The sequence below is a fragment of the Nematolebias whitei genome, chromosome 15 (genome assembly GCF_014905685.2).
Source record: "Nematolebias whitei isolate Nwh7 chromosome 15, NemWhi1, whole genome shotgun sequence".
NCBI classification, from domain to species: Eukaryota; Metazoa; Chordata; class Actinopteri; order Cyprinodontiformes; family Rivulidae; genus Nematolebias; species Nematolebias whitei.
The window spans coordinates 26225314-26233849 of record NC_056512.1 but is presented as its reverse complement, the minus strand read 5'-3'; the positions used below and the strand labels follow the sequence as shown (position 1 = coordinate 26233849).

Genomic DNA, 8536 nt, shown 5'->3' with positions numbered 1-8536 from the left:
TTAATAAAACTTGGCACGTTTTACTTAATAAAAACAACAGACATTTCTGAAGATATCTGGATTAATTACTGGCAAGATAGAAGAGTTTTAAAGATGGGAAATGAAGGAGTTTAAATGGAGGGAAAAGATGGATGAGGATGTATGTCTGTAAACCAGGACAACACGCTCCTTTCAAGCGCAGTTCGCCCGCGGTACACTGGTAGTGAAGCTCGTGACGACTCTTTACCTTGGCAGAGGATGAATCAGCTGCGGTCAAGAGGTCCCTGGCACGCTACCTTTCAGCGTCTCCTCAGGGTGGCTGCGACTCGGCAGAAGTCGTGAGATAATTCGTTCCACAGAACAAACTTCCTCAGCAGTTATAGGGCATTCGCCGGGTGGAGCCACAGCGAGGCATCGTGGCTCCGACAGGAACTCCAGCCGAACTCCATCAGAACCAGAAGAATTAACGGGACTCTGAGAAGACTCAGAGGAACTCAGAACTTCTGTTCTCCAGCACTCGAACTTCTGTTCTCCATGGAACTTCTGTTCTTCCCCCAAAACTATCTGGAACTAGGAAGTGTCGACTTTTAAAGAGTTCTGCTTCCGGTCCCTTTTGGGAAGTCCTGATTGGTTGAAAGAACCAACAGGGGTGTGGTTTTAGTGACGTCAGAGGGTCACTACAAGTCAGATAAACAGCGGAGATGTTTAGGAACAGACAGAGAAATGTTTTGGAGAAATGACAGACTACAGGTGCCAGCTTCTCTGTTTCTGTCTGAGAGGTTTAAAAACATGACAGTTCGTTCCAATAAACTTGTTTGCGACTGTCTCCGACTTTTGACCGACATCACTCCTTTCTCATTTCAGACAGAAGATCAAAATGCATAATTACTTTGTAACAGACATTTAACTTGATTTCTACTTTGAATGAGGATTAAAAAATCATTAATACTGTTTCACAGCTGATTTAAAATGAGTAGTTCACTTCAACATTTAAAATGGTTTGAACTAAACACACTTTTGATTATAAAGACATTGTAAAAATAGTAATGATAATATAAAAAAAAGAGTGTTCTTTCAATTGATTAGTTCAGGATACAATTAGAAAGTCTCTGGATGAGCTAATTTGTATTTCTGGATTCAAACCAATGAAATAACAGTTCCTGTCCCATGAAGGTCTTCAGAGGCAGGTCTTGACCGGAGGCTTAGTTCACTACAGGCCTAACATTACTGGAAGAGATGCAAATTGCACTTTGCCTTTTATACCAGAGTTTTAGCTTAAGATCGTGTTGAGAAATGTCAGAGCTGTATTTGTTTTGATCAAACCTTAAAAATAACTGATGTTATTTTCAGAATACTTGCTGTGAATGACTCTCAGTTACTACCACAACAGCCTTTAGCTCAGCAGCTGTAAAACTGACGGACTTGTAGCCATTTGTGTTGACTAATATTCATTCCACTAGCTTTGGAAGCTATCTTAAAATGGGTCAACTCTAAAATTTAATCAGGTGTAAATAAACATCCCGAAGGGCATCTAACATAAAACACTATTGTCAAAACTATAATGCAACACAATGAAAATCTGGGAGAGAGTTGTGGAAGCTAGACTTAGACGAGAGGTGACTATCTGTGAGCAGCAGTTTGGGTTCATGCTGAGAAAGAGCACCACAGATGCCATCTTTGCTTTGAGGATGCTGATGGAGAAGTACAGAGAGGGTCAGAAAGAACTCCATTGTGTCTTTGTGGATTTAGAAAAAGCATCTGACAGGGTGCCGAGGGAGGAGGTGTGGTATTGCATGAAGAAATCTGGAGTGTCAGTGAAGTATGTTAGACTGGTACAGGACATGTATGAGGACAGCAGGACAGTGGTGAGATGTGCTGTAGAAGTGACAGATAGCTTCAAGGTGGAGGTGGGAGTGCATCAAGGATTGGCTTTGAGCCCCTTCTTGTTTGCTCTGGTGATGGACCAGGATGAGGTCAGGCAAGCAGGAATCCCCATGTACTACGAAGTTTGCAGATGACATTGTGATCTGTGGTGAGAACAGGGAACAGGTGGAAGATAACTTGGAGAGGTGGAGGTATGCACTTGAAAGAAGTGGAATGAAAGTCAGCTTTAGTAAGGCAGAGTATGTGTATGTGAATGAGAGGGATGTTGGTGGAACAGTGAGGCTACAAGGAGCACAGGTCACAAAGGTGCAGGATTTCAAGTACTTGAGGTCCACTGTCCAGGAAAATATGGAGTGTGGTAAAGAGGTGAAGAAGAGAGTCCAGGCAGGATGGAGTGGATGGAGAAAAGTTTCAGAAGTGATTTGCGACAAAAGGGTGTCAGCAAAAGTCAAAGGAAAAGTTTACAAGACAGTTGTGAGACCAGCTATGTTGTATGGTCTGAAGACAGAGACATGGACAAGAAGAACTGGAAGTTTCAGAAATGAAGATGTTGAGGTTCTCCTTAGGAGTGACAAGGATTGATAAGATTAGGAATGAGATCATCAGAGGTACAGCACAGGTTGAACAACTGGGAGATAGAGTTAGAGAGGTCAGACTGAGATGGTTTGGACATGTCCAGAGGATGGACAGTGGTTATATTGGTAGAAGGATGTTAGACAGTATATGGATGCAGTTAGAGAGGACATGGAGGTAGTTGGAGTGAGGACAGAGGATGCAGAGGACAGAGTGAGATGGAGGAGGTCGACTCACTGTGATGACCACTCAAGAGGGAAAAGCTGAAAGAAGAAGAAGTAAATAAACATCTAGCAAATATTTCCTGAAAGATAATTTAACATCTGTTCTGTGAGCCATGAGATATTTTGCTAACAGACAGACACACTAACACATTAAGCAAAAACATCTGGCAACAATTATTCACTGTAATGATAGTTACCTAAACACAACTAGCCACTAAAGTAGCATCAACCGACTGAACAAATGTCCTTTAAAAATATCGGTTTTAAACTCTGTATGTCTTTTAGCGATCTACACATTCCTTTATTTGCTCCCAGCTTTACAGAAACAGCTGATGCACTTCTTTTTTTTTTTTTTTTTGCAGATTTGTAGCAGGAGCTGATTGGACATCATTCCACATCTGCTGCCTAACAACAGGTTGATTTAGGAGCCACTAATCTTCTTTAACGACTCCATTTCTGAAATGCTCAGCTCAGTCAATATTAGGGACGTAGTCCAATTAGATCACCATTTGTTGTGGAGCTGGTTAGCAGAACCTCCGGCTGACCAGCTAAAAGCAGCCGAGAGTCTAAATGAATGCAGGTTTTGATTATTTTAACAGAACACAAATTTCAGTCATGCAGCTAGAATTTCCTATTGTCTCTGCCACTTTATAGGAGTTTTGTCGATCATTACTTGAGATATGCAGATCAGAACTGTCCCTTTAATTCACAATCAGTACAACAACAAAAAATAACTAATTCAAAACAGCTTTAATAAACATTAAATATTCACTGGTTAATGTTATCTTGATTAAATGTTTTCACCCCAAAAGATTCATTGTACGAGATCATGTAGAACTTGTCGTGATTCGAATTATTGTCACCAGTTTATTTGCATACATAATTTAAAAATGACTGAATAATGGAACCAAATTACGCAATTTTATCTAAAATAAATATTTTTTGATTAACGGTCCAGCTTCAAGAAAAGAAAAAAAAAAAACAGAAAACATCACCAATCTTTAGCTTATTTAATTTAGTTGGCAGACAATAAATGTTTCATGTAGAAATAATTGCTTTGGTAGTTTTTTGCTTCTTATCAATTTAGTCTTTCACATTTACACACGTCTGTCGCGAAGACAAATTCAAAGCTCGTTTTTGCTTCATCAAAATCTTGGACCCAAACCTTCTGACACCAAGTAATCTTCTGTACCAGAGGCAGCCCAGCAGCGTGAAAGAACCTCCGTGGTTCTTTAACCTGGAGCGCTTTAATTAATCTGCTTTAAAAAACACGTGCAGTGCAGAAGAAGAAGAGCTCTCCTCTCGTTCTTCACGTCATCTAACCATAAAGAACAGAACTGCTTAACTGTGCAGCGTACTGTCAACACTGAACCACTGGGCAGACTGATGCAGCTCAACATGAAACTCTTCAGATGTGTTGCATCCATGAGCATAAGCCTGACCAGGATCGGGGTTTTCATGGTTATGAGATTTTTTTTTTCTCTGTAACACCAATCACCTTGCAATTTAAAAAAAAAATGGTTAGTAAAAAAAAATACATCAAACCGCGTTTTTTTGTTGTTGTTTTTTTTGGTAAGTTTCAGACCGACTTGCGTTATTTGTTCTTGTGAGGAAAACTATAATATTCGGACAAATTTATTTTGCAAAACAACTCATTGCTCGTTGTTTCAAACATGTTGCAGATGCACCATTTTCTGCAGCATCTGCACCTCTGATCTAAAATAAAACTGTATTTCTGATAAGTAAACTCAATATTTTGAAGTACACCCTAATTGGGAGTTATTTAAAAACTCATTTTATGATTGAATTCATGGAGAATTGTCATGCAGAGCCTTTTGTGAAACACAGATGCAGCAGCCTATGTCATAAACTCCCACTTTGTGCCTTAGAAACTACAACAACGATGGAGGCGTTTTTACACAAACGTCCCTATAGGTTTTATTTTTTCTGGATCCCGGCAAAAATAAATTTGGATTGTATAATAAAATGTTTATAAACAAAAAGCATTATAATGGCTTAAAATGTTTTGTTACATTAAAATAATAATTTAAAAAGCTGCAAAAGTTTAGGGATAACTTTTCATTAAACTAAAAAGTTATTTCTTTGTGTCGTTAATTGAATGCTTTAGTTTCTTTGCTGTGGTTACAGATACTTGTGAATGAAAAATATTGTATGAATTATTGTATGATGTATGAAACCACCATCACAGAGATGCAGGAAGAGAGCCATCTGCACCATGAAGAACCCCACTCACCCAGCACACACACACATTTTGCCCCGCTCCCCAGGAGGTTGAGGAACATTAATTGTAGAACCACTAGACTGAGGAACAGCTTCCACCCTGAAGCTGTTAGACTCATAAATCCTTAACCAGAATAACCACTGTAAAACATAACAATTTTTAAAAATCACTGTAAGGCCACTTGAATTGCTGATATGTGACTTATCTGTGCTGCTGCTGATCTCATGCTGCTGTATTCATTTGTACCTATCTGCTCACCACAGACTCATGCTCAGACTGCTGTTGATACTCCATGTTGTTGTACATTATTAGTGTTTAGCGTATATCTTATATGTTTGGCGTACCGTTTGGCGTTTATCTTCAAGTTCAAGTTCAGTTTATTGTCATTCGCATCACATGTGGTACATGAGGTGGAATGAAATTATGTGCACAGGGTCCCAGTTAATAAGAACTAAGATATACACTAAGATATAAGCTAAACGGTACGCTAAAAGATCTATACGCTAAACAATAATAATGTAAACGTCTTAGTGTAATCAGTCAGTGTAATCTTAGTGTATATTTTAGATCCTTTGTTTCTTTTTTCACTTCATATTTTTGCTGTTGTTGGGTGTAACTGGGACCCAACATAATTTAATTCCACCTCATGTACCACATGTGATGCGAATGACGATAAAAAAAAAAAACCTTGACCTTGAACTTTAATTGAATAAAAGACAAAGTTTATCACTGAGGTGAAGTTAGGTGGTTAGAGATAACCGAGTGACCCTGAAGTGAATGACTTCATCCCTTTAATTCAGTGTTTAGAGGCTAACTTTTGAGGCAGAAAAGAACAAAGGTAAGTTTATTAAAAACAAAGATTAAACTCAGCTTGTCTGCATGAATAAATGTGATCGGACTGACAACTTTCTAAATGAGAAAATAACGATTTGCATGCAGGCAGACTCAGATGCGCCAGCAACAAATTAATATTTGAGTTAATCCTCCTGCTGCCCTTCAATCAAAATGATCTACGAGGCCTCAGTTTTAAAAGTGAGGCCTCGTGGGTCATTTTGACCTGAGGACAGCAGGAGGATTAAGTCAAAGAAGACAGTGCAAGAATCCCAAGGGTCAACAACACCAGCCTGATTGTATTCTGTTATATTTGAGCTCATTTAAACTTTTCATGCCTTCAATTAAGTTGATTCAAATTTCATAAATTTATCTCCTACAAGTGTGGAAATCAGTTACATTTCACCCATAACAAAAGGTGTAACTTTATCAAATCTTAATGTCAGACTTTAAACTTTACTTCTTCAGTATGTCATGTCTGATCAGTATTCCACAAGTCCTCCTCCTTCTCATTAACGCTGCTAAAAGCTAAATAAATAACCCTGTCACTAATGTGCACTCTGGCTGGATTTCTTAATGAGGGATGGATCTCTGAACCTCGTGTCAGCAGGGATTTAAAAAATAATAAATCAGACATTTCCTTCTGCGCAGAGTTCAGGTATGCTCGGGGAACCTTGTACCTCACAATTCAAATATTCATTACAGAGAAGGCTGGTTGTGACTGAGCTGCTCTCTTCTTTTTGGCACCTGTGAGGAAGCTAATGGGTCCAGAAAGCTGCTGGAGCAGAGAACCTCTGTCACAAATCCTGTGTCCAACTCCGGCCTCTTATTATTCCTGACAGCGTGGAAAAGGTAAACCTGCAGAACTGTTTTATTAAAACCGGGTTCCCTCCATCTGCAATTACAGACTTAATCTGCCTCTTTCCTATCTAAACCAACAAAATGTGCTGAGTTGGAAGCGTGCTGTCGTTTTGCTTCACTAAAGAGACAATGCTGAGTTTCCATCTTTATTAATTGGATTTGGATGTAAGCTTTAATATAAAACAATATTGCAGTTTGTTGTGTGACCCATCGCTGAGGGTGTCCCAACAGCACAGAGCACACGCAGCATATTGTTTGGATTATTTCCAATAAATTGTTATTCCCATGTCTGAGCGTTAATTGGAGTAAGTTTGTGCTATTACTGCAAGAACAGCAAGAACAAAAGCAATTTCATTACTTCAGCTAAATTGGGGAAAGTTCTAATCAAAGCTGTGATACTTCATTTCCCCCTGGCTGTGCATGGTGACAATTAATTAAGTGACGCGACGTCTACAAATAACATTTAATCAACACAGAACTAGCAGTGGGGTCCAGAAACACTAATACAAGAATTGATGTCTTTCTACAGTGTTTAATTTCACGCCAACACAAAAAAAAAAAAAAATAGAAACAAGCAGTACGCTAATACCCCCCATCACTGGTGGATTTAAATAGTGAATGGTTGTAGATTTCAAAATGAGTGTTTTTCTGTCTGAAATGAACAGGGAATAAAAGTAAACCTTAATGTTTTTGGTGCAAGATGTTCAAGTGGGTAAGAGTTACACTGTGAAGGAGAAGACAAGTAGTTTTGTTGTTGTTGTTGTTGCTTTTTGCTTGTCTGAGGCAGCACAGAGTGTCAGATCCTGGTGAGTGGAGGGAGCAATTCTACAGCCACCAGGTGCAGTGGAGGAGCCAGGGGGTGGCCATGGGTGGCGTAAGCCACCATAGATTAATCTTTGGCCACCCCACAGGCCACCCAAATCATTTGATGAAACTATATCTTCAAGTAATATAAAACTAGAACGTACAGTTTTCTCAAACGTCATGGGTGGCACATTAAAATATCTATCTATCTATCTATATACAGTAGGCCCTTGATACTTGGCGGTTTGTTTATTGCAGATTCGCTATATCGCGGTTTTTCAAAGTAAGATTGGACATGACACAATTGGCTGATTGATGGATGAGCCATGGTTTGTTTATTTAAAAAATAAATTATTTTAAATGATTTAGCACCATGTGTGCAGCCTGTGATGATCTCCTTCTCTGCCACGCGCACACATTTGTGCTGCATCAGCTTTGTGAAGGGTTAATCCAGATGCACTGATCGACTTTTGTCTACCAACTTAAAATTCAAAGTATATCACATCGTAATAATCACAAAATATAAAAGTGTTGAGTTATTTTTAATTATTTTAGATCTTCTATGTTCAGTTGTTGCAGTGCAATTGATCAAGAAGTACATTTCCGCCCCATGCAGCAGAGCTGCGTGAAGGGTTAAACTTTAGCTGTCCTGCTGCACTTATCTTTTCTACAAATTAAATTTAAATACTGTAACATTTTAAATAATGCATGGATTGCTTATTTAAAATATTATGGTACCATATTTTTCAGACTATAAGGTGCACCGGATTATAGGGCACAATATCAATAAATGGGTCTGTTTTCATACATAAGGCGCATTAAGCAAAACAAAACAGTCAGAAAAGTCAAACTTTATTCAACTCATTCACAATAACCACATAATATTGGCTTGAGGTCAGTAAACACAACCAGAATTAATATATAAGGCGCACCTGATTATAAAGAGAAAATTAAATGATTTTAAGTACGCCTTATAATACAAAACATACGGTATTTAAAATTAAATTGTTTATTTAAGGAGGGAAATTGAGAGAAAACAGGTGATGTGTGGGTTTGATTCTAGCTGGCACATACCATGACAAAGAAGTTTACTGTACTTGATCTGAACTTGAACTACTGTAATATATATATATATATA

The 8536-nt window shown here is 38.5% G+C and overlaps 1 protein-coding gene across 1 annotated transcript in view; it reads right to left on the bottom strand.

Moving 5' to 3' along the window:
• LOC119422179 (alpha-1,6-mannosylglycoprotein 6-beta-N-acetylglucosaminyltransferase B-like) overlaps positions 1-8536 on the bottom strand; it is a 103034-nt gene that overhangs the window by 79299 nt on the left and 15199 nt on the right. The gene's annotated exons all lie outside the window — the stretch shown is intronic.